Source organism: Mobula birostris, chromosome 23 (assembly GCF_030028105.1).
Source record: "Mobula birostris isolate sMobBir1 chromosome 23, sMobBir1.hap1, whole genome shotgun sequence".
NCBI lineage: Eukaryota > Metazoa > Chordata > Chondrichthyes > Myliobatiformes > Myliobatidae > Mobula > Mobula birostris.
Window position 1 is genome coordinate 32330432 of NC_092392.1, and position 27851 is coordinate 32358282.

Consider the following 27851-nt stretch of genomic DNA (forward strand, 5'->3'; position numbering starts at 1 on the left):
TCGTCTGGCCTCTACCCTTTGTCTGTTTGGCATCGGTGACCCTACCAAGAGCCAAAGCATAAATCCCTGACTCCAGCCAACATTGCTCTCCAGGTCCAATCTCCAAACCAATGACAAGGTCGTAGCCCTTTTGGAGATACTTTACCTATGTCGCTCATAATCTTATAAACCTCTATCAGATCTCCCGTCAGCCTTCACCACCTAGTTTGTCCAACCCCTCATGGTAGCACACGCCCTGTAAACCAGGTAGCATCCTGGTAAATCTCTTCTGCACCATCTCCAAAGCCTGAACATCCTTCCTATGGTGGGGCAACCAGAACCGAATGTAATACCTGAGATGTGGCCTAACCAGACTGCTCAAAGGAACACTCACCATGATAGATCAGTTGCATAAATAGTTGTGAGGGAGTTGAGATTAAGGCCTAGCGTCGGCGTCCATGGCAGGACGTACGTGGGTACATCCCTTGTGACTGGCTGCCTAATCCATGGCATCATGTTGCTATGGTGATCAATAAAGCAGTGATGCAGCATGTAGCTCTTATGCGCCCAGTATAATAAGGACTGCTTTCACTACTGGAACCATCAGTATTCCGAGCGTTAGATACTGAGTTTGGAGGACACAAGATATGTATAAGACATCAATATCAGAATGGACATTCTTCGTTAACGTTTGGTTTTATCAATATGTCAGCTATCCTACATGGGACAATGTATGGTTCTTTTGTATGCAAATGTAAAGGATGCGTAAAGTGCTGCTGCCCTTCCCCCACCTGGTCCTAACACCCAGGTACGTGTCTCTTGTCCAGTGGCAGCCCATGTCAACAAGGATTGTGAGGAGGTGGACTCAGGATGTTAATGAAGCACTGCAGCAATGCTTTGAGAGGATGGACTGGGATATGTTATGTGAGCCACATAGGGAGGACATTAACAAAATGATTTATTGTATCACAGACTACATCAAATTCTGTGAGAGCACCATCTTGCCAGGCAGGGCTGTAAGCTGCTTCCCCAACAACAAGCTTTGGATCACCGGAGACCCGACAGATCTTTCGAACATGAAGAAGAAGAAAGCCTTCAGGTCTGGCGATAGACAAGTACTGAGGCGAGTACGGAGTGAACTGAAGGTAAGGCTAAGATTCCTCCAAGAGGAAGCTGGAGTACAAACTCTGGCACAATAACATAAGGGACATGTGGTCGGGCATGAAGCAGATCATTGGCTTCAAGGTTAAAGGAAAGGAAGATTAGGGCTGCCTGTATAGTGCCAATGAATTGAACTTGTTTTTCAACAGTTTCGGCATGGGACCTCCCCGCTGTCTCCTCTCCCACTTGCCCAAACCACACACCCTTCCTGCCCCCGAAGCTTTCTCCCTCCCCTCTGGTGAGTGCTTGTGTTCCAAATCACCCCAACTTTGGAGTATCCTGCCTCCAAGGGGACGACCGCCCTCCCCGTCCTGACTGTGACTACAGGTCAGGTTAAGAGACAGCTGGAGAGACTACATCAAGGTAAGGCTGCAGGGCTGGACGGTATCAGCCCCAGGGTACTGAAGGTCTGTGCAAGCCTTTACAGCACCTTTACAATGTGAGTCTGAGTGAGGAAAAGATGCCGGTGCTATGGAAGATTTCCTGCTTGGTTCGTGTACCCAAGAAGGTGACTCTATCTGAACTTAATGACTGCAGGTCAATTGCCCTCACATCTCATGTGATGAAGGTGCTGGAGAGGCTGGTCCTGATTTACCTTGGACCACAGATGAGATCTTCATTGGACCCTCTACAGTTTGCCTACCAGCCTCATGTGGGAATGGATGATGCCATTATCTACCTCTTGCAGAGAGCTCACTCCCACCTGGATGATGCTGGTGTCTTCAATACTATCTTCTTCTGAGTGAGAAGCTGCAGAGAATGGACATAGACAAACCCACTATCTCCTGGATTACTGACCACCTGACAGATAGACCCCAGTTTGTACAGCTGGGTTGTTCTCTATCTGAGTTGGTGGTGAGTGGCACTGGAACACCACAAGGAACTGTCCTGTCTCTGTTCACACTGTAGACCTCAGACTTTCAGTACAAATCTGAGTCTTGCCATTTGCAGAAGTTCTCTGATGACTCTGCGGTGGTTGGGTGTATCAGAGATGGGCAGGAGTCGGAATCCAGAAGACTGGTGGACAAGTTTGTGGAGTGGTGCAGGAGGAATCACCTGCTCCTGAATGTGCCAAAAACCAGGGAGATGGTGATTGATCTTAGGAGGAGGAGGACCGTGATGAATCCTGCATACATTCTGGGAGAAGTTTGGGGGTGGAGATGGAGGAGTACAAATACTTGGGTGTTCACCTCAACAACAGATTTAACTGGAAAACCAATACCAAGGCTGTTTACAAGAAGGGGATGAGCAAATTCTATTTTCTAAGGAAGCTGAGATCCTTCAATGTGTGCAGCAGGATGTTGGAGATCTTTTACCGTAATGAGTACAGTCTTCTGTGCACTTTATGTCAGGGGAGCAGCATCGGTGCTGGTGGTACAAAAAGACTAAATAAACTCATCATAAAGGCTGGATCCATCCTTGACGCCAACACGGAGTCCTTTGAGTTAGTGATGGAGAGGAGGTCACTAAACAAACCGTTATCCATTATGGACAATCTGGCACATCCCCTCCATGACCTACTGAATAAGCAGCAGAGCACCCTTTCAAACAGATTCATTCAGCTCTGCTGTCACAAGGATCATTACCGAAATTCTTTCCTACCGAATGTAATAAGCATATACAACAGTTCATCTCTGTGCGACAGGAGAACACACATCATAGAGCAATAGTCTTTGCTTTATTATTTTGTACATTATTCTTGCACATTACTGTACATTGGTACATTATTATTGGTGATATAATTATTCTGTATTTTATTATTAGTTAAGTCTGCACACTGCTAAGTGTGTTTGTAAATATTGCTTTTGTAACGAAATAATTTCCCACTCAGGATCAATAAAGTACTTATTATTATTATTAACATTTAAACCAATGGACTCACTTTCAAGGACTCTTCATCTCAGGTTCTTGATATTTATTATTACTTTCTTTTTCTTTTGTGTTTGCACTGTTTGTTGTCTTTTGCACAATGGTTGTTTATCTGTCCTTTTGGGTGCAATCTTATTAATTCTATTGTGTTTCATGGATTTACTGTGCATGCCTGTAAGTAAACAAATCTCAGCCTTGTGTATTGTGACATATACAGTACTCTGCAAACATCTTAGGTACATATATATAGCTAGGGTGCCTAAGACCCTTGCACAGTACTGTAGTAATTTTATGTATTGCTCTGTATTGCTGCCAGAAAAATAAACAATTTCATGACATATGTAAGTGATGATAAACCTGATTCTGATATGGGTCTCAATTGTGTACTGAGAGTGGGAAGGGGGCAGGGAGAGGGGAATCATGGTTGGGAAAAGGGAACGGGGAAGGGAAGAGGGGAAGGGAACACTAGGGAGACATACTGTAATGATCAATGAACCAATTGTTTGGAATAAAATTTCTCGCCTGGTCTCTCAGGACTGGGTGTGTGTGCAACTGAGCCATGACCTGTTCCTGGCATTTCTTCTCCAGCATCTGCCCACCACCCCTCCCGTGGCAATCTACCCTCATCGTTCCCAACATCCTTTGCTCCCTCTAGATTACAAACTCGCTCTTCGCACCACATCGACAAATACAGTATAAATACAGTCTTAGGCACCCTGGCTATATATATAGTGCCTATGAAAAGCATTCAACCCACCAGATGTTTTCATGTTTTTTTGTTCAACCACATTGAATCACAATGGGTTTAACTTGGCTTTTTTGGCACTGATCAATAGAAAAAGACTCTCTTGGGTCAAAGTGAAAACAGAGCTCCACAAAGTGATCTAAATTAATTACAAATATAAAACACAAAATAATTAATTGCATAAATATTCATCCCCTTTAATATGACCCACCAAATTATCACTTGTGCATCTAATTCATTTTAGAGTTCACATAATTAGTTAAATGGAGATCACCTGTGTTCAGTCAAGGTGTTTCAATTGATAAATCTCTATCTGGAAGGTCCAACTGCTGGTGAGTCAGTACCCTGGCAAAAATTACACCATGAAGACAACAAAACATTCCGAGCAACTCCACGAAAAGATTTTTGAAAAAACCAAGTCAGGAGATGGATACATGAAAATTTTCAAGTCACTGAGTATACCTCAGAGTACGGTTAAGCCAATCTTCAAGAAACGGAAAGCATGTAGCACCGCTGCAAATCTGCCTAGAGCAGGCCGTCCTCAAAAAACTGAGTGTCCGTGGAAGAAGGGGACTAGTGAGGGAGGCCACCAAGAGACCTATGACAACTCTGGAGAAGTTACAAGCTTCAGAAGGTGAGATGGAGAGACTGCGCACACAACAACTGTTGTCCGAGTTGTTCACGAGTTGCAGCTTTATGGGAGGGTGGCAAAGAGAAAGCTGCTGCTGAAAAATACCCACAAGAAATCTCGGCTAGAGTTTGCCAGGAGGTATGTGGAGACTCTGAAGTCAGCTGGAAGAAGGTTCTATGGTCTGATGAACCTAAAATTGAGCTTTTTGGCCATCAGACTAACCACTATGTTTGGTGTAAGCCAAGCACCGCACTTCATCAAAAACACACCATCCCTACCATGAAGCATGGCCGTGGCTGCATCATGCTGTGGGGATGCTTCACTGCAGGAGGCCCTGGCAGGCTTAGGAAGGTAGTGTAAAGAAGAATGGGGAAATATTGCAGTGTCCAGGTGTGCAAAGCTGATAGAGCCCTATCCACACAGACTCAAGACTGTAATTGCTGCCAAAGGTGCATCTACTAAATACTGACTCGAAGGGGGTGTGTAATTATGCAATCAATTATTTTGTGTTTAATAATTGTAATAAATTTAGACCAATTTGTAGAAAATTGTTTTCACTTTGACACGAAAGAATCTTTTCTGTTGATCAATGTTTAAAATAGCCAAACTAAATCCTTGTAATTTAATGTTGCAAAACAATAAAACATGAAAACTTCCAAGGGAGGGGGGTGGATACCTTTTCTAGGCACTATATTTTGAATTCTCCTTACATATTGGGCTCCATGATCTATAATCCTTATACATTTTGTTTTCAGAAAAGCTCTTATTTGAAACAGGGTGGCGGGAAGCAGATACATCTCTACTAAAAGAGGTGTAAAACACTTCTTCCCTCTGCTAGCAGGTCACCCTTGGGCAAGGTGTAGTACCTGCTAAACACACCTCCACTCTTGATCAGGGTCACCTGAAGTCATGGGAGCAGGTGGTGGATGGTTGTATGAGCAGCTGGTACATATCACAAGTCCTGGTTGTGCAACCACTGACGCCAGGCACACAATCTCTGAAGAGAATTGATAATGACTGGGGTTACCTTTCTTGTAAAGACACTGCCCAGAAGAAGGAGGCAATGACAAATGACTTCTGTAGAAAAATTTGCCAAGAACAATCATAGTCATGAGCATGATTGCCCATGTCATACAACATGGCACATAGTGATGATGATGTTATTTGAAAATAAAATGTTCAGCTATTAGATTAGATTAGATTATTAGGACACTCAGTCCTCATTTATTGTCATTTAGAAATGCATGCATTAAGAAATGATACAATGTTCCTCCAGTATGATATCACAGAAACACAAGACAGACCAAGACTAAAACTGACAAAAAACAAATAATTATAACATATAGTTACAACAGTGCAAAGCAATACTGTAATTTGATAAAGTACAGACCATGGGCACGGTAAAAAAACGTTTCAAAGTCCCGACAGACCCATCACCTCACGCAGACGGTAGAAGGAAGAAAAACTCTCCCTGCCATGAACCTCCAGCACTGCAAACTTGCCGATGCAGCATCCTGGAAGCACCCAACCACAGCCGACTCTGAATCCATCCGAAAACTTTGGGTGTCCGACCAGCCCTCCGACACCAAGCCGAGCACCACCTCTGCCGAGCGCTTCGACCCCGGCCCCGGCCGCCAAGCAACAGGCAAAGCCGAGGATTCCGGGCTTTCCCCTCCGGAGATTCTGGATTGCACAGTAGCAGCGGCAGCAAAACAGGCATTTCAGAAGTTTCACCAGATGTTCCTCCATGCTTCTCACGTCCGTCTCCATCAAATCAGGATTGTGCATGGCCTCCTACTTGACAGATAACCAATATTCATTCCGGAGTGGCCGCTACGCGCTGCGTCGTGCCGCCATCTTCTCTTCTATCTTATCACTACTATCCTGAAATAATAATTGAGACATTTAGTAAAGCAATGAATTGTAAAATTTATTTTAAAAAGCAAGCACTGAGAATCTAAATTGTTTAAGTTAGGGAAAATGCACACATTCCCTTAAACTTTGGTGACAAGAGGAATCATATTTCCGTCAATTTTAGTACAATTCAAAGATGCAGCAGTGGTATTAAGTTACTTTTCTGAAGGAAGTGAACTTGGGGGGAAAAAAAGGGGTAAAAAAACATAATGAAAAGCAGATGAAGTTCTTGGCAGCCTTCAGAAGCAACAGTATGTAAATACAGCACTTCCTACTTCCTCCGAGGTGAATGTAAATCGCCTCTTGATACTCATATGTCAAAATGTTTCAGGGATGACTGGGCCTGAAGTCACATTGCAAAACACAATCACAGACTGAATTACTCTAAGCCTATCACAGTCCTTGGTTTTGTTTAAAACTAAGTAAATAAATGACCAATTCAATCCGTTATAAATATTTCAACATTGACAGGAGGAACAGGATCAGTCTGTCCTGTTGTTGGGCAATGTACCTTATAAGAAAGTTGTGTTCTCTTCATGGCACAAAGATTTGAGACAGAATTGTTAGTTCATTTTAAACTACCAAGATATTCCATAAATATTAGCTTACAGTAAGTCCTGTACTTCAAGACTACTACATGAATTATCAATGTGTAACCGATTCAGTCTAGTATGAGGCATTTGTTCGACTATTAAAACATGCTAATGGCACATTACTGCATGAAAGAATGGCTCAGAAAATAAAATTCATTTTCTTGTTCATATTTCATCTCCTTATTGTCCAACCACATAAAAACAACATATATGAATTTAATACAGTAATGAAAGGAATATATTCATTGAGAGTCTTAGAAAAATCTCGTATTTCTTTCTGTGCTTTTTTTCATTTGCAGACAGGCCAAGTATAGAAATAATACACTGTTTATTTTAATAGATTGGTTTTCAACAGACTTGGAGACAGCAAGTCTTTGAGAGGGAGTCTGGCATTCAGTGGAGAGGTGGGATCATAATGCACGGGCTCCAAATTTCCCTTCATTACCTCTTCATGTTGGGTACCAATGGATGCAGGCGATAATTTATTTATCAAGATACAGTGCCAATTAGGCCATTCTGGCACCCAGCAACCCATCTATTTAACCCTAGCCTAATCACGGGACAATTTATAATGACCAACTAATCCACCACCTAGTATATGTTTTGACTGTGGAAAGAAACCGGGGTACCCAGAGGAAATCCATATGGTCACGGAGAGAACGTACAAAATCCTAACACACAGCGACAGGAATTGAACCTGGGTCACTGGTACTCTTGGGTAATGTGCATTTTAAGGGTTGAAGATTTTCTACTTTAAGCAGACAGATCAGCTTGGTAGGATGGCATAATATGGTTTAGGAATGAGGATCAAAAGAGAACAGATAATACTGTAATATATATATTGGTTTATTTATTGATTTATTGAGATACAGTATAGAGTAGGCCCTTCTGGCCCTTCGAGCCTGCGGCCCAATAATCCCCTGATTTACCCCTAGCCTAATCCTAGATAATTTACAATGACCAATTACCTACCAACTGGTATGTCTTTGGACTGTGGGAGGAAACTAGAGCACGCAGAGGAAACCCACGTGGTCATGGGGAGAACGTACAGACTTACAGGCAGTGGCGGGAATTGAACTCGGGTCACTGGTACAGTAAAGCATTCTGGTAAACACTACACTACCCTGTGGCCCGCTCACACTTTCTTCTTGAGCACGAACAGGAGGGAGGTGTGTCTACATTACGACTTCACAATTTTGAATTAAAGAATTCTGCAAGAATAAAGATAATACTGTTATTTTGTGCCATGTTATTTTTGCTCTTTGCAAAATGTTTATTTGAAGCTCATTACCAATGACAAGTACAGTGCGTGCAGTAATGTCTGCAAATTGAACTTGGCTTCTGAAAATTATTTCAATGGAACAAAATTTCAGAACTGTTGCTACATTACATATTTAGTCATGAACAAATTAATATGAAGAGTACTTAAATTTAGTTCACACTGTTCTTTGCAGCTAGTAAGGAAAGAAAAATTCCTTCCTATAACATAAACATGAGAAAGTCTGCAGACTCTGGAAATCCAGAGCAACACACGCAAAATGCTGGAGGAACTCAGCAAGTCAGGTAGCATCTATGGAAATGACCAGTCAGCATTTCAGGATGAGACCCTTCTTCAGGACAGGAATTGAAGAGTCTGTGGTTAAATACAACCCCTCAGAGATGTATTGTTTTAGTTCTGATAAATTCGTATTCACACTTTCTCCTGGTACACAAGATTAAATTGAATTGGAGACACTTTGATGAGAAAGAATAGGGGTCTTATACTATTGCTAGCAGTCTCGTTCTATAATGGTTCCTTAAGGTTGTTGTAGCCAGGGGTGGTAGTGGAGATAAGCTCCCACTATCTATTAAATGCTCTCAATAGTGTGCATCTCAAATAGACTCTGACATCCAAATCCAGATCCTGGCCTTCACATGTGGCTTAGCCACTAAGCCCGGCAGAACTGTTTCTACTGACAGGAGAAGGGGCAAAGGCGAGTTACTGGCATCTTAAAACTAGTCGCTTTGGACAGATGGAGCTCATTAGTCATGATCGGCAGCTCATCTAGGAGAAGGAAACCTCTGATTTCAAACCTCCACTGTCTTCTGCCTACACCCACTCATGGGAAAAGCTTCAGGGGTAAACCCTGAGGAAAAAGTCCGGAGCTGGATTCCCTAAGGCAGTCCTATGTTGAGTTTAATGCCGACTGGCAACTCCCGCGATGCTGCTGGTGCCAAACTGTATCTGTCTCTGCTGTTCCTCTGGATTCATTGACTGCAGGAAGAGGGGGGCAGACATGTGCATGGGCAACTTCTTGCTCTCCATATTGTACTGCTCTTGCTTGCAAATCAGGTAGACAGCTGGGACACGACATCCAAGGTCAGCCCTGACCAACGGAGGGCTTCACAAGCGCTATCTATACAGATTAATCTAGGTTTCTGACACTGGTTGTCCACGTAGAGAAATTTACCTTGAAGGAAAGTACAAACCTGAAGGATTGCTTCCCCAACTATGCTACATGAGATTACGGTGAACTCACTGGAGCTAGAGTATTAATTTGCTGAGCTGAATTCAGATTATGGAATCATAGAATCATGCCATGGCAGCCACTAGATAAAACTAAATCAATAACCAGAATGACTTTGAAAAACATTAATGTGTTACAAAGACCATCCGGCTGATCTTACCTTCTCTGACCCTGGGCCCATAAAAAAATCGGTTTACTCTTACTGTCTGAATAGGACTGATAGAATAAAAAAAATGCTCAATTGGATCACTTGAGGGATCGTGTCAGGGAATTGAAATGCAGTTTGCAATTCACCTCAGGATGGCTTAGTTTGGATTTCCCAGAGTCAGTTCTTTACAATTCAATGTCATAAGCTGAGCACTGGAAACTTCTTCCCCCATAGATTAAATATGTTTTAGCAAGCTGGTGCTGTAGTGGCAGAAGCCACTTCGAGGAGAATGGTCCTGGCTTTGAACCTGGCTGGCCTCTTGCACGCTTTCCATCCATGCTGGGTTGCGCATTGAGCTAGCAAATTGGCCTTGTACATACAGACAAATGCTAAGGAAACGGTCAAAATGCCAACCAATGTGCTGCAAGGAACAAAAAGGAACAACAAAGAAGATTAAATGCATTGGGGTTTTCTGGGTGCAAACTACAACTTTTGTTAAGCAGTGGCAAAAACAAGAATTGCATCACAGAGAGATCACCAATGAAATATCCAAAGTTCAAAGTAAATTTATTATCAAAATACCAATTATACTGTGCAAAAATCTTAGGCACAGATACAGTGCGCATAAGAATCATTCACCCCATTGGAAGTTTTCATGTTTTATGGTTTTACAACATTGAATCTCAGAGGATTTAATTTACCTTTTGTTGACACTGATCAACAGAAAAAGTCTCTTTCCTGTCAAGACAAAACAGATCTCTGCAAAGTGATCTAAATTAATCACAAATATAAAACACAAAATAATTGATTGCATAGGCATTCACCTCCTTCATGTCAGTATTTAGTAGAAGCACCTTTGGCAGTAATTACACGCTTGAGTCTGTGTGGGTAGATCTCCAATAGCTTTGCACATCTGGACACTGCAATTTTTTCCCTCATTCTTCTTTACAAAACTGCTCAAGCTCTATCAGATTGCATGGGGATTGTGAGTGAGCAGCCTTTTTCCAAGTCTAGCCACAAATTCTCAATTGGATTGAGGTTTGAGGTCTGGACTCTGACTTGGCCACTCCAGGACATTAATTTTATAGTTTTTAAGCCACTCCTGTACAGCTTTGGCTTTATGCTTGGGCTCATTATTATGCTGAAAAGCAAATCTTCTCCCAAGTCGCAGTTCTCTTGCAGACTGCATCAGGTTTTCCTCCAGGATTTCCCTGTATTTAGCTGTATTCATTTTACCCTCTACCTTCACAAGCCTTCCAAGGCCTTCTGCAGTGAAGCATCCCCACAGCATGACTCAGCCACCACCATGCTTCACAGTAGGGATAATGTGTTTTTGATGATGTGCAATGTTTCGCTTATGCCAAATATAGCGGTTAGTCTGATGGTCAAAAAGCTTAATTTTGGTTTCATCAGACCATTGAACATACTTCCAACTGACTTCAAAGTCTCCCACATGCCTTCTGGCAAACTCGAGCTGAGATTTCATCCGAGCTTTTTTTCCAACTTTTCGCTTTCTTTGCCACTCATCCATAAAACTATGACCGGTGAAGCATCCAGGCAATAGTTGTTATGTGTACAGTCTCTCCCATCTCAGCTACTGAAGTTTATAACTCCTCCAGAGTTGTCATAGGTCTCTTGGTGGCCTCCCTCACTAGTTTCCATCTTGTACAGTCACTCAGTCTAGGCAGATTTACAGCTGTGCCATATTCTTTCCATATCTTGATGATTGACTGAACTGTGCTCAAAGGGATATTCAGTGACTTGGAAATTTTCTTGCATCCACCTCCTGACATGCTTTTCAATAACCTTTTCATAGAGTTGCTTGGAATGTTCTTTTGCATTCATGGTGTAGTTTTTTTCCAGGATACTGACTCACCAACAGTTGGACCTTCCAGCTTCAGGTGTATTTTTACTACAATCAATTGAAACACCTTGACTGAACAATGGAGATCTCCATTTAACTAATTAGGTGATTTCTAAAAGTAATTGGCTGCACAGTGATGATTTGGTGTGTCATATTAAAGGAGGTGAATACCTATGCAATCAATTATTTTGTATTTTATATTTGTAATTAATTTAGATTGGTTTGTAGAGATCTGTTTTCACTTTGACACGAGAGAGTCTTTTTCTGTTGATCAGTGCCAAAAAAAAACAAATTAATCCACTGTGATTCAGTGTTGTAAGACAATAAAAAATGAAAACATCCAAGGTGGGGGGGTGTGAATACCTTTTATATGCACCGTATAGCTGGGTGCAGAGATACTGGATAAAAATTCTCCATTCCCTGAATACTCTTTTTTTAAAAAAACACATTATCTTATGAGCATTTCTGTGGCCTGTGTTGCTTAAGTGTGGCATCATCTATAATTAAGATGTACATGGAATGCAGATTGAGTGTGTCTGTGTACGGGATTCAACTTGTATGATCCTGTTTCATTCATGCTGAAATTTGATTACTTTTTCCGAAGGGAAACATAGTTGCATTTGTAACTTCTTGCCAAAGTGAAAATTCGAACAAATCAGTCGCCATTACACCTGATTAAATTTCCACTCGGGAAGGAGCAAGATGATGCCATTTCCAGCACAGCATTGTGGGTAAGTTGTGGACACCTGTCACTGGGTATTCCTAGACAACATGGTCATCACTCCGCAGGTCCAGACCAGGACACCTACCAGGTAACTACATTATTAGCCTTCATTGTTTGTCTCCAATGTCTGCATTGAACTAATGCTCCCACAATCCTCTCATCACCAGCCTAACCTCCACACACCCAAATCCCATGAACCCTTTCAACGTGTTGTCAGACAATGAATCTCCTCAACATCAAGTTCTAGTCTCCTATCACACCCCCACCTCCAGCACCAAGTACTAGTCTCTCCCTTCTCCATACCAAGCCCTGACATCTCCTCCCATCAATACCAATTACTGACTTCTCCCTCCACACAGTACTGAGTGCTGATCTCTTCCTCCCTGAGTACCAAATGCTGGTCTCTCCCTTCCTTCTGCTTCAGGAGTTGTATTCCCCCATCTCTTCAACACCAAATGACAGTCTCCTGCTTTTGATCCAAATGGCAAGTAATGAAAAATGTATTTTTTTTTTCCTGGTGAAATACAAAACACTGACCTTTATATAGGGGCGGCATGGCAGTGTAGTGGTTAGCACAATGGTTTACAGTACCAGCGACCCGGGTTCAATTCCCACTGTTGTTTGTAAGGAGTTTGTATGTTCTCCCTGTAACCACATGGGTTTTCTCTGGGAGCTCCAGTTTTCTCCCACTGTCCAAAGATGTACTGGTTCAAAGGTTAATTGGTCATTGTAGATTGTCTCATGACTAGGCTAGGACTGCTGGGTAGTCAGGCTCAAAGGGCCTATTCCATGCTGTATCTCAATAAATTTACCCTGAAAGTCCAATTTTGATTTGACTTTTGAAAATGCAACTCTTTGTACACAACTATATTAAATTCTATTTGGCATTCCTTGGCCCACTTACTCAGCTGATGAAGATCCCTCTGCCCCCTCTGCCCCCCCCCCACCCGTAGTCCTTGATAACCTTCTTCAATGGTCAGAACTTCATTTAACTATAAAAGTATAGGCTTAGTCTCAACATCTGTGAACAGACCCTTTACTAATACCTCCCTACCACTCATGGTATCTGTAAGGAGCTTGTACACTCCCCTTGACTGCTCTGGTTTCCTCCCGTCTTCCAAAGACTTACTGGTTGATAGGTTAATTGGTCATTGTAACCTGATCCATGATTAGACGAGGATTAAATTGGGAGATTGCTGGGCAGCATGGCCGGAAGAGCCTATTCCATGCTGTATCTCAATAAATAAATATCCTTTTGTACGTGCAATTTCAGATGTTTTGTTGTGACCGAGTTGAGAAATGGAATATTGGAAGTGAATTTGCATCTGGAATTGCATCTACCATAGCCAAACAGTACCAGGATAACACTATCTTACTCTTGCTTTAGTAAATTGGGGAGCACACAAATAGGTAACTAAACTAAATAAACTACTCTCTCCTCACTCATCTGATGTATGAACTGCCCTGATGTCAGCACCATTCGAACACAATCTTGCTCTCTGTACAAAGCCCCAACAACTCTTCTGGGTCTGCTACACAGACTGAAAGAGTAGAGCAACACACACAAAATGCTGGAGGAACTCAGCAGGGCAGGCAGCATCTGTGGAAATGAATAAACAATCGACATTTTGGAGTGAGACCGTTCATCAGGACTGGAAAGGAAGGAGGAAGACACCAGAATAAAAAGCCAGGGAAAGAGGAAGGAGGGTAGCTAGAAGGTGATAAGTGAAGCCAGGTAGATGGGAGAGGTAAAGGGTGGAGTGAAAGGAATCTGATAGGAGAAAGGGAAAGAGGAGGGGCACCAGGGGAGTTGATGGGCAGGTGAGAAGAGGCAAGAGACCATAGTGGGCAGGAAGAGTTTTTCACTGGAAGGAGAAATTGATGTTCATGCCATCAGATTGAAGGCTACCCAGACGGAATGCAAGATGTTGAATTTTGACACAAGCATTGTACCACACTAATAGATGCACCTGAACTTCTAAGCAAATCTACTAAAAGTAAAAAAAAAATGGTTGGAGCATGGAGAAGAACTTGCTGGTTCTTTGAATTTGTGCTCTGGCATCATTTACATCCTCCTCTGAATGAAGACAATCTGACGTTTCATCCCGAGGACAGTTCCTCTGACAATGGAGTACTGCACTGAACTATCAGACTATTCTGTACCTCAATATCCACATATTAGTGCGACTGCATAGGCCACTGTTTCAACTGCTACAGATTTGTTCCATAAGACCATAAGTCATAGGAGTAGAATTAGGCCACTCGGCCCATCAAGTCTGCTCTGCCATTTCATCATGGTTGATCCATTTCCCTCTCAGCCCCAATTTCCTGCCTTCTCCCCGTATCCCTTCATACCCTGACAAATCAAGAATTTAAATATACCTCCAAAGCCACTTGTGATTCAGCACTCTCTGGCTAAACAAATTCCTCCTCTTCTCTGTTCTAAATAGATGTCCCCCTATTCTGAGTCTGTGCCCTCTGGTCCTAGACTCACCCACCATTGGAAACATCCTCTCTACACCAACTGGATCGAGGCCTTTCCACATTCAATAGGTTTCAATTAGGTCACCCCTCATTCTTCTTGGGGGACCAGAGCCATCAATCAGTCCTCATATGGCAAGCCTTTCATTCTGGGAATCATTTTCACGAACCTCCTATGAACCCTCTCCAGTTTCAGCACATCCTTTCTTAGATCAGGGGTCCAAAACTGTTCACAATACTCCAAGTGAGATCTCACCAGTGCTTTATAAAGCTTCAAATTTACATCCTTGCTTTTATATTATAGTGAATACTGTATGGGAGTTACTGCACAGGATCGAAATAAGCTGCGGACAGTGGTAAAATTAGTCAGCTCCATCATGGGCAATGACTTCTGTAACATCTAGGACAATTTCAGGGAGTGATGCCTGAAAAAGACGGCGTTCTTCATTAAGGATCCTAATCGTGCAGGTCATGCCTTCTTCTCATTGCTACCATCAGGGAGGAGGTACAGAAGCCTGAAGACACACACTCAATAATGCAGGAACAGCTTCTTCCCCTCTGCCATCAGATTTCTGAATGGATACTGAACCCATGAACACTACCTCACTACTTATTCAATTTATAAAAAATATTAATAAATATATATATTTCACAGCCTTTTCTCTATCGTTATGTATTGTATTGTACTGCTATCACAAAGTTTACCAATTTCACGACGCATGCCGGCGATATTAAACCTGATTCTGATTCTGATGTTCAAGCCAAACAAAAACAACACTTAGAAATAAAAGGATAAAATGGTGGAAATGCTCAGCAGGTCAAGCAGTATCAATGGAGATGATCAAACGAGGCTTCAGATTACTGATCCACTCAAGTCACAAAGTTAAAATAAATAGAATCTGTCCTTGGAATAAAGAACTGGTTTACAATTAAACTGCTGGTATTAAGATAATTTATAACACAGACAATGATTATTGCTGGTGAATTGAAGCATTAGTGCTGGAAACCTAGTGAACGTGTTTCTTGTGATGAAGAGAATGGCCTTTAGGATTTTACTGTATACCTTGAAAACTATTTGACATGTCTAAGGTAGCAGAGCAAAGGTTGTCTGTCGCCAATGACAGAATTGGAATCACAGAGCTGCTGAATCTTACCGTAGCTGAATCAACTAATTCGACCTGTGAATGAGGTGAGAAAGCCAAAGCCCAGCAAACCACCCTAGGGTGTAAATTGCTTAGAGCACGGCAGGAGCACTGGATGGAGTTGAGTGATCTGCAGCCCAATCCTATCAAAATGGGGGCATTAATGGTGAAGGGTTGGGACCTTGACAGTTTGGGTGGTGATATCCGGTATGGCGCTGAGCTGCACCATTCCAGCAACCCCTGATTTAATCCTAGCCTAATCACGGGACAATTTACAATGACCAATTAACCTACTAATCAGTCCGTCTTTGGCTGCAGGAGGAAACTAGAGGACCCAGAGAAAACCCACTCATTCCACGGGGCGGACGTACTGAACTCTGAACTCCAGGGCCCCCGAGTTGCAATAGCACTGTGCTAACCACTTCGCTACCTTGGCATCCTTGATCTAGATTAGTGGTTCCCAACCCAGGCCCCATGGACTCCTTGGTTAGTGGTAGGGGTACATGGCATAAAAAGTTTGGGAAACCCTGATCTAAATAATTACCTCATAATAATTAAATAACTAAATAATTATCCCTGATCTAAATAAGTAGCTCGTAATTCAGTCAATGCAAAGACTCTAGTTAGGCTGAATTACTTTCCTTCAAATTCACTGAAAATAGCATCATAAGAAGACTTCTATCTTTATAAATAATTGATAAAGATGTTTAATCATGTATGATTTGTTAATCTATGACCAGTGCAGGTGCTGATGGCTTCCAGCAATGCTCTCCTGCATCAGCCGCACTCTCCCTGCACGGTGTCTTAGAGCAGGGGTTCCCAACCCAGGGTCTGTGGATTCTTTGCTTAATGGTATTGGTCCATGGCGTAAAAAAGGTTGGGAACCCTTAGACTTAAATGGATTTTGACTAGATGCCCAACTCCTTTGATCTGATTTTGTTACGATCTTTCACGTACTTTACAAAAATGTATCAAGAACTTTGTTGTGTTCTGGAATGTATGTGCTCATGGATTGTTCATCTTTCAGGCAATGTCTTATTCTTTTGATCTCTGCTGTTTTAAATACCTCCAGTGAAAGATCAAACAGTGACTACAGGATAAAATAGGTATGATAAGGAAAAAATATTTAAGTTTTCGAGTGGTTATTTGCCTGGAAACAAGTTGGCACATCTGTGTATTTTCCTGTGCTTTAATATTCTTCCTGTGCTAACTTTTTTTTAAAATAGACACAAGAGGCACAGCGGATGCTGGAAATCTAGAGCAATACACATAATGTGCTGGAGGGACTCAGTAGGTCAGACAGCATCTATAATTGGGAATAAACAGTCAATACTTTCAGCTGAGACCTTCATCAAGACGCGGCCCGAAACGTCGACCATTTATTCCTATCCATAGATGCTGCCTGACCTGCTGAACTCCTCTAGCTTATGGTGTGTATATTTTTTTTTATATACAGGTATTTGATTTTTCTACACTCTACTGGCAGTGCTAAATAACAGATTAAAATTCTGTTGTTTGTGATTCATGTAAACATGTTGATATTGGTGAATTGGTATTGGGCTATCATTGGTGACATTGGTGAGATCGGCCTATCATTTCCGTGCTGGACAAAAATAGATAACAGGTTAATCCCGTTTCTCAGCACTTGGACATTTGTATCATTATGGAGAGGGGAAATGAGGATTATTATAGCCTACCAAGACAGATGCATACATACCTTCAAGGAGAACCCATTGATAGAAGTTTGAAAGCCATGGTGATGTTAGCTGGACACATTCAAGGATTCTTACAAGAGGAGACTGAGGACTGGGTGCCAAGGTAGCATTACAGATAGCGTGATGCTATTACAAATCAGTGTGATCTGGAGTTCAGAGTTCAAATCTGATGGCATTCTGTAAGGAGCTATAGAGTCATATAGTCTATGAAAAGTACAGCACAGAAACGGGCCCTGGGCCTTCCTAGTCCATGCTGAAACATTTAAACTGCCTACTTCCATATACCTGAACCAGACCATAGCCCTCCATACCCCAAACATCCATGTACCTATCCAAACTTCTCCTAAATGTCGAAATCGAGGCCGCATTGCACCACTTATGCTGGCAGCTCATTCTACACTCTCATGATGCTCTGAGTTTCTCCTCATGTTCCCTTTAAACTTTTCATCTTTCATCCTTAACCCGTGACCTCTAGTAGTGGTGTCACCCAATCCCAGTGGAAAAATCCTGCTTACATTTACCCTATCTATACCCTTCATAATTTTGTATACCACTTTCAAATCTCCCCTCAATCTTCTACGTTCAGAGGATTAAATTTCTAACCGATTTAATCTTTCCTTATAATTCAGGTCATCCAGACCCGGAACATCCTTGTAAAATTTTCTCCGTACTCTTTCAACCTTATTTCTATCTTTCCTGCAGGTAAGTGACTGAAACTACACACAGTACTCCAAATTTGGTATCTTCAATGTCTTACACAACTTCAGCATTACATCCCATCTCCTGTACTCAATACTTTGATTTAGGAAGGCCATTGTTCCAAAAGTTCTCTTTACGACCTGATCTACCTGTGACTCCACGCTCGATGAATTATGGACCGATATTCCCAGATCCCTTTGTTCTACTGGACTCCTCAGTGCCCTATTGTTCACTGTATGCCTTCTCTGTGGAGTGCATGGGTTTTCTCCGTGTCCTCCTGTTTCCTCCCAGGGCACCGGGAAAGCTAATTGGATATTGCGAAGTTGTCCTGTGATTAGGTTGAGGTTTATCAGGTTTGTCGGCATTGATGGGGCAGCTTTGCTCAAAGGGCCCAAAGGGCCTACTCTCTGCTGTATCACTAAATAAATAAACAAATGAATAAAAATAATCTACTCTCACAAAATGCTGGAGGAACTCAGCAGGTCAAGCAGCATCCATGGAAAAGAGTATGCAGTTGACGTTTCAGGCCGAGACCCTCCTTTAGGACTGAGAGGGAAGGGAGGAGATGCCTGAATGAGAAGGTGGTGGGGGGGGGAGGAGGAAGGAGGCTGGCTGGAAGGTAGTAAGTGATGCCTGGTGGGTGGGAAAGGTCAAGGGCTGTAGAAAAGAAGAATCTGAGAGGAGAGTGGAGAAAGGGAAGGTGGGGTGGGGGCAGACCCAGGGGGAGGTAACAGGTAGGTGAGGAGAAGTAAATGATCAGAGTAGGGAATAGAGGAAGGGGGCAGGAGCATGAAATTTGTTGACTGGAAGAAGAATTTGGTATTCATACCATCAGGTTGGAAGCTACCCAGATAGAATATAATGTGTTACACCCCCACCCTGAGGGTAGCCTCATCTTGGCACAAGAGGCCCGACATGCCGGAATGGAAATGACAGCACATGTACTATCCACTTTATAGTCAGTCCAATTTATTTATCTCTTGCAATCCTGGAGAAGAAAATCCGACTGTAGAGTAGGTCCCAGCGTACTGTTAACAGTTTGACTCTGCTACATTAAATGAATTTTCCTCCTAGGATTGTCCAAGGAAGTCATAAGAATTGTGTGGCAGGAACTTGAAGGCATCGCCTAGAATAGAGACACTATGTGACTTGCTTAGTAAGTGATCACTGCAGCAGGTTTTTATACCATTGGGTCCTTCAAAGCAACAGCAGAACGTCAATTGTCAGCTCTCACAGCCTACATCACGCTGTTGAATTACGCCGTGGAGCGCAGCTAATGATGTAAGGGCGCCCCTCCAGAAGAGGGCTGCTGTGTGTATGTGAGTTTTCTATCTGGCTCGGAGGACCTCCAAGAGGCCGGGAGGAAGATGAGGCATGCCATCTTTCAGACAGGAACAGTCATTTCCTCACTGCAAAGGTTAGATAAGGGATTTGGACCACTGTAAAATAATAGAACAGGCCCTTTGGCCCAAAATGTTGTGCTGAACCTGCTAAAAAGTGAATCAATTAAGGCATCCGTTAGTCTTGCGAGACCATGGACTGCGTCTGGAAAGTCTTCACTCTCCAGGGCGCAGGCCTGGGCAAGGTTGTATGGAAGACCGGCAGTTGCCCATGCTGCAAGTCTCTACTCTACGCGACACCAATGTTGTCCAAGGGAAGGGCAGGGGCCGATACAGCTTGGCACCAGTGTTGTCGCAGAGCACTGTGTGGTTAAGTGTCTTGCTCAAGGGCACAACACGCTGCCTCGGCTGGGGCTTGAACTCACAACCTTCAGGTCGCTAGTCGAATGCTTTAGCCACTTGGCCATGTGCCCACACAAAAAAGTGAATCAATAACCCCTAAAAACTGATCCCTCCATCACCCTCATATTAGTGTGTCTATCTGAATGTTTCTAACAACACACACAAAATGCTGGTGGAACGCAGCAGGCCAGGCAGCATCTATAGGAAGAAGTACAGTCGACGTGAAATGTTTCTTAAGAGCCTTTAATGTATTTGCCTCTACCACCATACCGGGCAGTGCATTCCAGACATCCACCACTCTGAGTAAAAATCTTACCCCTCACATTCCTCTTGAACCTACTCCCTTTTGCCTTCAATGCATGCCCTCTAGTATTAGAGATTTCTATCCTGGGACAAAGCTACTCCCTGTCTGCTTTATCTTGGTCTCTCATAATCCTATAAGCCTATATCAGATCCTTCCTCGCCCTTCACCACTCTAAAGAAATCAACCTAAGTTTGTCCAGAAACTGATAACGGCATGTGCCCTCTAAACCAGGCAGCATTCTCTTCTGCACCCTCTCCAAAGCCTCAACATCCTATAATGGGAAACCAGAACTGTATGCAATACTTCAGAGTTTTATAAAGTTGCAAGGTAACCTAGTAAAAACCTTCTTCCAGCCATTTTTCCTTTGATCAAAACTTATATATCCAACAATTAACCCTTCTCAAGATTTACAGATTGCATGGAATGCAAGGCTGCCCAACTGCTAATTGTTAATTGGTATGTTACTGTCACATTGAAAAGCTATAATTCCCCTGCCATTCAGGCATTTGATTCCATACGTAAGTACATCAAGGTGGTACAAAATATTTGAAAAAATAGCATTCAAAATATAGTATTTCAGTTACCGAGAAAATTTAAGCAACACACACAAGATGCTGGAGGAACTCAGCAGGCCAGGAAGCATCAATGGAAAAGAGTAAACAGTCAATGTTTCATGCTGAGACCCTTCAGCAGAAATGGAGAAACAAGATGAGAAGTCAGAGTAAGAAGGTGGGAGAAGGGGAGAAAATTTGGTGCAAAATAAAGTGCAAAGGTCAAAACAAGGTAGATTGAAAGATCAAAGTATCTCAAGATTATGTGTTGCGGTTGCACTGTAGTCCAGGGGAACATTGTTTTGTTTGGTTGTATACACAGTACAGTCAGACGCCAATAAATTTGAACCTGATCCTTCTATTTTAAGAGGCCTGCTCAAGATCTATCACAGCAGGGTAAAAGCTGTCCTTGAGCCTGCTGGTACATGTCCTCAGGTATTTGTATCTTCCGCCTGTTATGAATGGCAAGGCTGGCACGCCCAGGAGGGGTGTGGGACAGATGGCAGAGAAAAAGTGCCAGGGATGGGGATGGCACGGGTGCAGACACACCCAACGCAGAGACACCAGGCAAAGTAAGTTGATTCCAAACAATTAGTTTATTGATCATTACAGAATGTCTCTCTAGTTTTTCCTGCCCTTCCTCTCTCCCTTCCCTTTCCCCAACCAGAATTCCCCTCTCACTCCCCTCTTCCCACTCTCCATCCACAATAGAGACCCATAAGAATCAGATTTATCATCACTCACATACATCATGGTATTGTTTTTTTTTGTGGCAGCAGTACAGTGTAGTACATAAAACTACTGCAGAACCGTGCTAAATTCTTAGCACCCTAGCTATAAATATGTGCTAAGACTTTGTACAGTACTGTAGAGTACATCTGGAACAGTGAGGGTGGAGGCAGCCAGATTAAACTGCAACTCAGCTAGTAACATTCAGAGTGAGAAACTTGTGGGTCGAGAAGTACAAGCTTGGATAATAAAAAGCTGCAGCTGATTCTCCAGCGTAACAGTGAGGGGCTACTGTACAATTCCAAGTTTCTCTTGGGCTTGATGGAAAAGATCATCCCGCAGCGATCTGAAAAAGAGCAGGGAAATATTTCCAGTTTCCTCTCCTTCCATTTTGATGGTGAGACTTTGACTTGAACTCTTCACTCTTCTTTCCTCCCCTCTGCTGTTGCCTGAGCAGCTGAATGCTTCCAGTTCTTACCTTCGCTTTCTCGACAATGCTGACATGCGTTTAACTCTCCCAGTGAAATGGACATTGGTGCTTTGAGTGAAGGAGTCTCTGCCGGACGTTGCACATCTATACTCACATCATTCTACAGACTTGCAATAGGGAGCATCTGAACAAGCTGCACCACTGCTTGGTACAGAAACTACATTACAGTGAACAGGAAGGCTCCACAACAAGTAGTCAAAACTGCTCAACCCACCAGCCTACCCGCCATCAAGGATATATATACAGAAAAGTGCCAGAAAAGAGCCAGCAACATCATGAAGGATTCCACACACCCTGCTCATGAACTGTTTGCCACACTCCAAACAGGGAGGAGGCTACACAGCATCCATGACAGGACACCAGATTCAAAAACAGTTACTTTCCCCAAGCAGTAAGGCTGATCAACACCTCCACCCACTAACTCCACCACAAATTTATTGTTTTCCATCAGTCACCTTATGCGCAACCTAGTGTCACTTTATGGACATTATAATAAATGTATTTATATAAGCTATCTTATGCACTTACATTTATGGTTTTATTATTATTTTTGTGTTCTTTATCTTTTCTGTGCTGCAGCAGATCTGGAGTAACTAATATTTTGTTCTCTTTACACTTGTGTACAGGAAATGACATTAAACAATCTTGAATATAACACATTCAAGGTTTTGTTGCTGCTGGCATTCAGCAGGGCAGGTAGAATTTTTGAAGGCAGCTCTCGAAGAGATAAATGGCACTTCTCAGGAACTCGAGAGGATTCTGATTCAATTCATTAATACTGCAGAGGTGGGGAGAGCCTTAAGGTTTAAGGAGAACCTGTTCAGACTGGCCAGCCACATACCCCCAGGGGTAATCTACTTTGAACTTGGGAGCGATGGAGAACATCCACAGTTGAGATCTAGCAGCCCTGGCAGGAGGTTGGAAGAATGTCTATAAGGTCATGAATGCAGACTATCAATATATGAATTTCAAGATGACAGCATTACTGGAAAATCTCATGTTTGTTCCATCTGCTGCTGTAGGCCAAAAGACAAATTAGTAGATGAAGTCTACTGTCATTAAGTGTAGAGGTTAGTTTGTTTCGTTGGTTTAGCATGGGAACAGCAGATTGTAAAATGGGTCTACAGTGGTCGGAAATGAGTGTGAGGCTAGAAAATTGAGTATTATTATAAGTCTGACCTTGACTTTCATCCCGCCGCTGTCTGTAAAGAGATTGTACGTTCTCCCCATGAGGATGTGGGCTACCTCCCTCGGACCAAAGAGGTACCAGTTTGTAGTTTAATTTGTCACTGTAAATCGCCCTGTGATGAGGCTACAGTTAAATAGGCAATCAATGGGCAGCATGGCTCGAAGAGTTGAGAAGCCCCTCAGAGTGGATAGAGTGGATAGCCAGTGCCCCTTCCCCAGGGCACTACTGCTCAATACAAGAGGACATGGCTTTAAGGTAAGGGGTGGGAAGTTCAAGGGGGAAATTAGAGGAAGGCTTTTTACTCAGAGAGTAGTTGGTGCGTGGAATGCACTGCCTGAGTCAGTGGTGGAGGCAGATACACTAGTGAAATTTAAGAGACTACTAGACAGGTTATATGGAGGAATTTAAGGTGGAGGCTTATATGGGAGGCAGGGTTTGAGGGTCAGCACAACATTGTGGGCCAAAGGGCCTGTACTATTCTGTACTATTCTATGTCTACAACTTGGCCTAAGTTACCCTGCAATGTTCCAAGAGAAGTATTATATTGGGAATGACAAACTAATCTCTTCTCAGGGTGGAGAAGCAACACCTTATATTCTGTCTGGCTAGCCTCCAACCTGATGTCATGAATATCGATTTCTCCTCCTGATAAACAGATTTCTCCCCCCTTCCCCTATTCCCCACTCTGACCTTTCACCTCATCTCACCTGCCTATTACTTCCCCTGTGACCCTTCTCCTTTCCTTTCTCTTATGGTTCACTCTCCTCTCCTATCAGATACCTTCCTCTCCAGTCCTTGTCCTTTCCCACCTCACTGGCTTCACCTAGCAGCTTCCAGCTAGCCTCCTTCCCCTTCCCCCCACCTTTATATTTGGGTGTCTTTCCCCTTCCTTCACAGTCCTGAAGAAGGGTCTTGGCCCAAAATATTGACTATCTTCATTTCCATAGATAGTACCTGACCTGTTAAGTTCCTCCAGAATTTTGTGTGTGTTGCTCTGGATTTCCAGTACAGGTCGACCTTCACTAATCCGGTACCATTGGGACCTGAGGAGTGCCGGATTAGTGAAAATGCCGAATTACAGAAGGATCACATTAAACATAATCAGTGCCGGATTATTGAAGGAACCGGATTACAGGTAGTCGGATTAGTGAAGGTCGACAGTATCTGCAGACTTTCGTATTTGTGATTTTTTACATTCCTTTTTTCTCTTTTTTTATTCCTTCTATTTGCTTATTCCTTTCTACACAAAGTCATCCGTCAGAATTTTAAAACTGTGAAGACTGATTCCAATGCAGACAAATGTTTATATCAGAAATTGTCGGTCATCAGCCCTTCTTTAAAAAGGTCAGCATGTTGAAGTTTGACAGAATTTCCATCGAACAACAACATGTTTATAGCTGCTAATTTAGATAATATATCATTGACATTTAGTATCTTGTATTGACTTACATTGGCTCTTAATTGCCAACAGGCTTGATATGTCAATTTAAAATGGGTATTTTATAGTTAAATGTTTCAAATGCCTCAACTGTCTTCTCCTTCAACCCCTTAAGTAGCACTCTTTCCAATTTCTTTTTTGCAGCTGCACAGACCAACCATTGCTATGAGCAGGAAATTTTTACAAAGCCTGAAAACTGCATGGCACTCTAAATGTTTTTTTTTTTTTAAATCAAACAAATACAAACCACAACTTTCAACACAAGTAAACAATGTCAAGGAGTCAGAACAACTGACGGGCACAATGGAAAAAGTAAAATGTTTTGACTAGATGGCATCGGTGTTCAGCAGGCCAGAATTTATTATTGGCCTACATTCTGCATTTTCTGTTATAGTTTGTAACCGTGTTGTAACTTGAAACACTGTCAATGTAATTCTAAAGGTTGTGGGATATTTATTCTTTAGAAAATTTATGGATTACATTCATTAACATGTAATTAATTTCAGGGTATTTCAAAATTACATTAACATAAATTTTAAAATTATTTTAGCATAATTTCAAAATTATATTAACATCATAGAAAATTCCAGCTACATGGCAACAAAGGTTATGTGTGGGAGCATCTCAGTTACTGTGCGACCGCGCACCCGCGCAGCTTAGAGAGATCAATGCCCTTAAACTCTTGAGTTTGACCTTTGGTACCCTTCACACCACTGCTAACAACCCACAGTTTAGAATTTCTTCTACCCACTCTTTTGCCTCTTCAGCTCATTTTTCCTCTTTAAAATCCTTCTTTAGAACCATCCCCAACCAGGTTTTTAGTCACACTGCATAATCCATCTTGTGCTGCCTCCTGAGATATTTCCCTGCATTAAAACTGTTCAATAAATGTTAGTTATTGGTGCTCTAGCTATGAAGATGTCTGCAAGAGTTGAAAATGGATTCAATTAAAAGGGGAAAAAAAATCAGTCTTTTAAACATTAGAGAGCCAAATTTCCATTTAAGAGAACTGTTCTCCTGTTTTTAAAATAGAAATATGTTTAAAGTGAATCCATCCCTATCAGCGGTGGATTTCATAATAAATTCTTTAAGGTTTTTTTTGCAGCTAAGCGATGGTGAATGAGACTGATAGCAATAGAGTGTGCTGCATTCTTGTAGAACAAATAGAAAGAAGGGATGAATAATTCAGCATCCATTCACTGCAGGGTTCCCCTATTGCATTTGTAACTCTGAATCGCCCTTCCTTTCATTTTCAAGTAGCTCTGCTTCTGAAAACAACCTCGGGAGCCCATCGTCCTGTTTAAAATGCAGGTAGCATATCCACAGGATTTCTGGAAGACCCCATCTGGAGGCGTATTGGCTTGCTTACGCAAGCAGAGCTCCGAGGCGAGGCACGACAAATGCACGCACTGCACGTCAGCAGGGTTCTCCTGCATTAGAGCCCTTCGTTCTGGTTTACGGAGGAAGACTTGGAGTTGGGCAGGGACAAATCGTGCCTCTGCACCAGCTCGCAGGATTCTATTAGACTGGATTGTCAGTCAGCATAATAAAACAACAGAGATTAAAGAGGGTGGGCAAGGGATGAGTAGGTGGCTACGCAAGAGTACGTGTCCAGCACCTAGATTTTTCAATTAACAGACACTTAGCATGACCCAAGAACTGCAGACACTTTTGTCCTTCAAAAGACATCATGGCCTTTTATAAAGCAATATATTCTTCAGAAAATCAGCGACATTCATTTACTGAACACAGTGTCAGTTGGTTAAAACAATCAACTTATAACCAGTTACATTGTAAATATCAAGAAGACAAGCTGGTATTGTAGAAAGCGAGCACTGAAATTGTTATCCTTGAAATGAAACAGAAGGGTGTTGTTTGTGACAGACATTTCTATTAATTCAGAAAATAGTATTTTTTTTGCCCATGTGTTTTTGCTCTTAGGCTGACATTGCAGGGAGCAAATGGTTACCACGGTAATATAAACGCTTGTCTGAGCATTCATCCAGATAAATTTTAACAAGACTTTTTAGCCGCGGATGCCACATTTAAACCAATCAGCAGCCAGGATTTTAGCCCTCATGTCTGCTTTCTCGAAGTCTCCACTGAATACAAAAATTCATTGCGGCACCAAGCAGACTTCTGGTAATTTCTGAGTCTTACATGTATGATTCAAGCTCATCCTATTCATACACACTTTCATTTTAGTGAGGAACTGCGCACATGAAAAGGTAAATTCATTGGTGAATCGAGCCAGTAATAACATAGATTGATAAGCTTAATTATCCAGAGATTTATGTTTAAGATGCTGTTTCTTTTTTTTAAACTAAATACGGTACTGTGCAAAAATCTTAGTCACATGTATATATCTAGGGTGCCTAAGTTTTTTGCATAGTACTGCAGTAATTTTATGTATTGCACTGTACTGCTGTTGCAAAAAAAACAAATTTCATGACATATGTGAGTGATGATAAACCTAATTCTGATATGGGTCTCTATTGTGGACTGAGAGTGGGAAGGGGACAGGGAGAGAGGAATCATAATTGCGAAAAGGGGACAGGAGAGGGGAGGGAGTGGGAAGCACCAGAGAGAGATTCTGTAATGATCAATAAACCAGAGTTGTTTGGAATCAAATGACCTTGCCTGCTCTCTCAGTGCTGGGTGTGTTGGCACCCATGCCAGCCCCATCCCGGCACTCCTTCTCTGCCACCTGTCCCACACCCCTCCCATGGTGCTCCTGCCTTGCCATATCCCACCATCCTTTGCTCCTATGAGATTTACAAGCTCGCTCGCCGCTCCACGTTGACAAATACAGTACCGTGCAGAAGTCTTATGCACCCCAGCTATATATATGTGCCAAAGACTGTTGCATGGTACTGTACAACATGCAACCTTTCTGACATACATGACGGAATCAGCAAAAATGGGGAAACAGTTGAGCAGATGCAACTGCGTAATGAGAGAGCTATGGACGGTGGTGAGCCCAAGTGGAAATAATTCAAATAATCCCCTTGATGGATGCTTCACCAACCTGTGAGCACGTGACGATAGGTTTCATAAGATATTAGCTTGTAAATATATGACATTAATTTGAACTGCTTATTCTTAATGAATTATTAATTGTTAATGAATCTGTAAGAAATAGACTTCAACATTAAAAGAAAATATCACAGATAAAATTAAACAATTGCTGAACTCTTCTTCCACCGGCTCCGTCTTCGAGCTTACCTCTTCGGCAA

At 42.3% G+C, this 27851-nt stretch overlaps 1 long non-coding RNA gene across 1 annotated transcript in view; it reads right to left on the reverse strand.

Annotated features, from left to right (window-relative positions):
• Positions 1 to 5611: 5611 nt before the first annotated feature.
• LOC140186775 (uncharacterized) overlaps positions 5612 to 27851 on the reverse strand; it is a 31575-nt gene continuing 9335 nt past the window's right edge. The window contains exon 3 of the long non-coding RNA XR_011882940.1: positions 5612 to 6269. This is a non-coding gene — a long non-coding RNA (uncharacterized lncRNA). The remainder of the gene's footprint in view (positions 6270 to 27851) is intronic.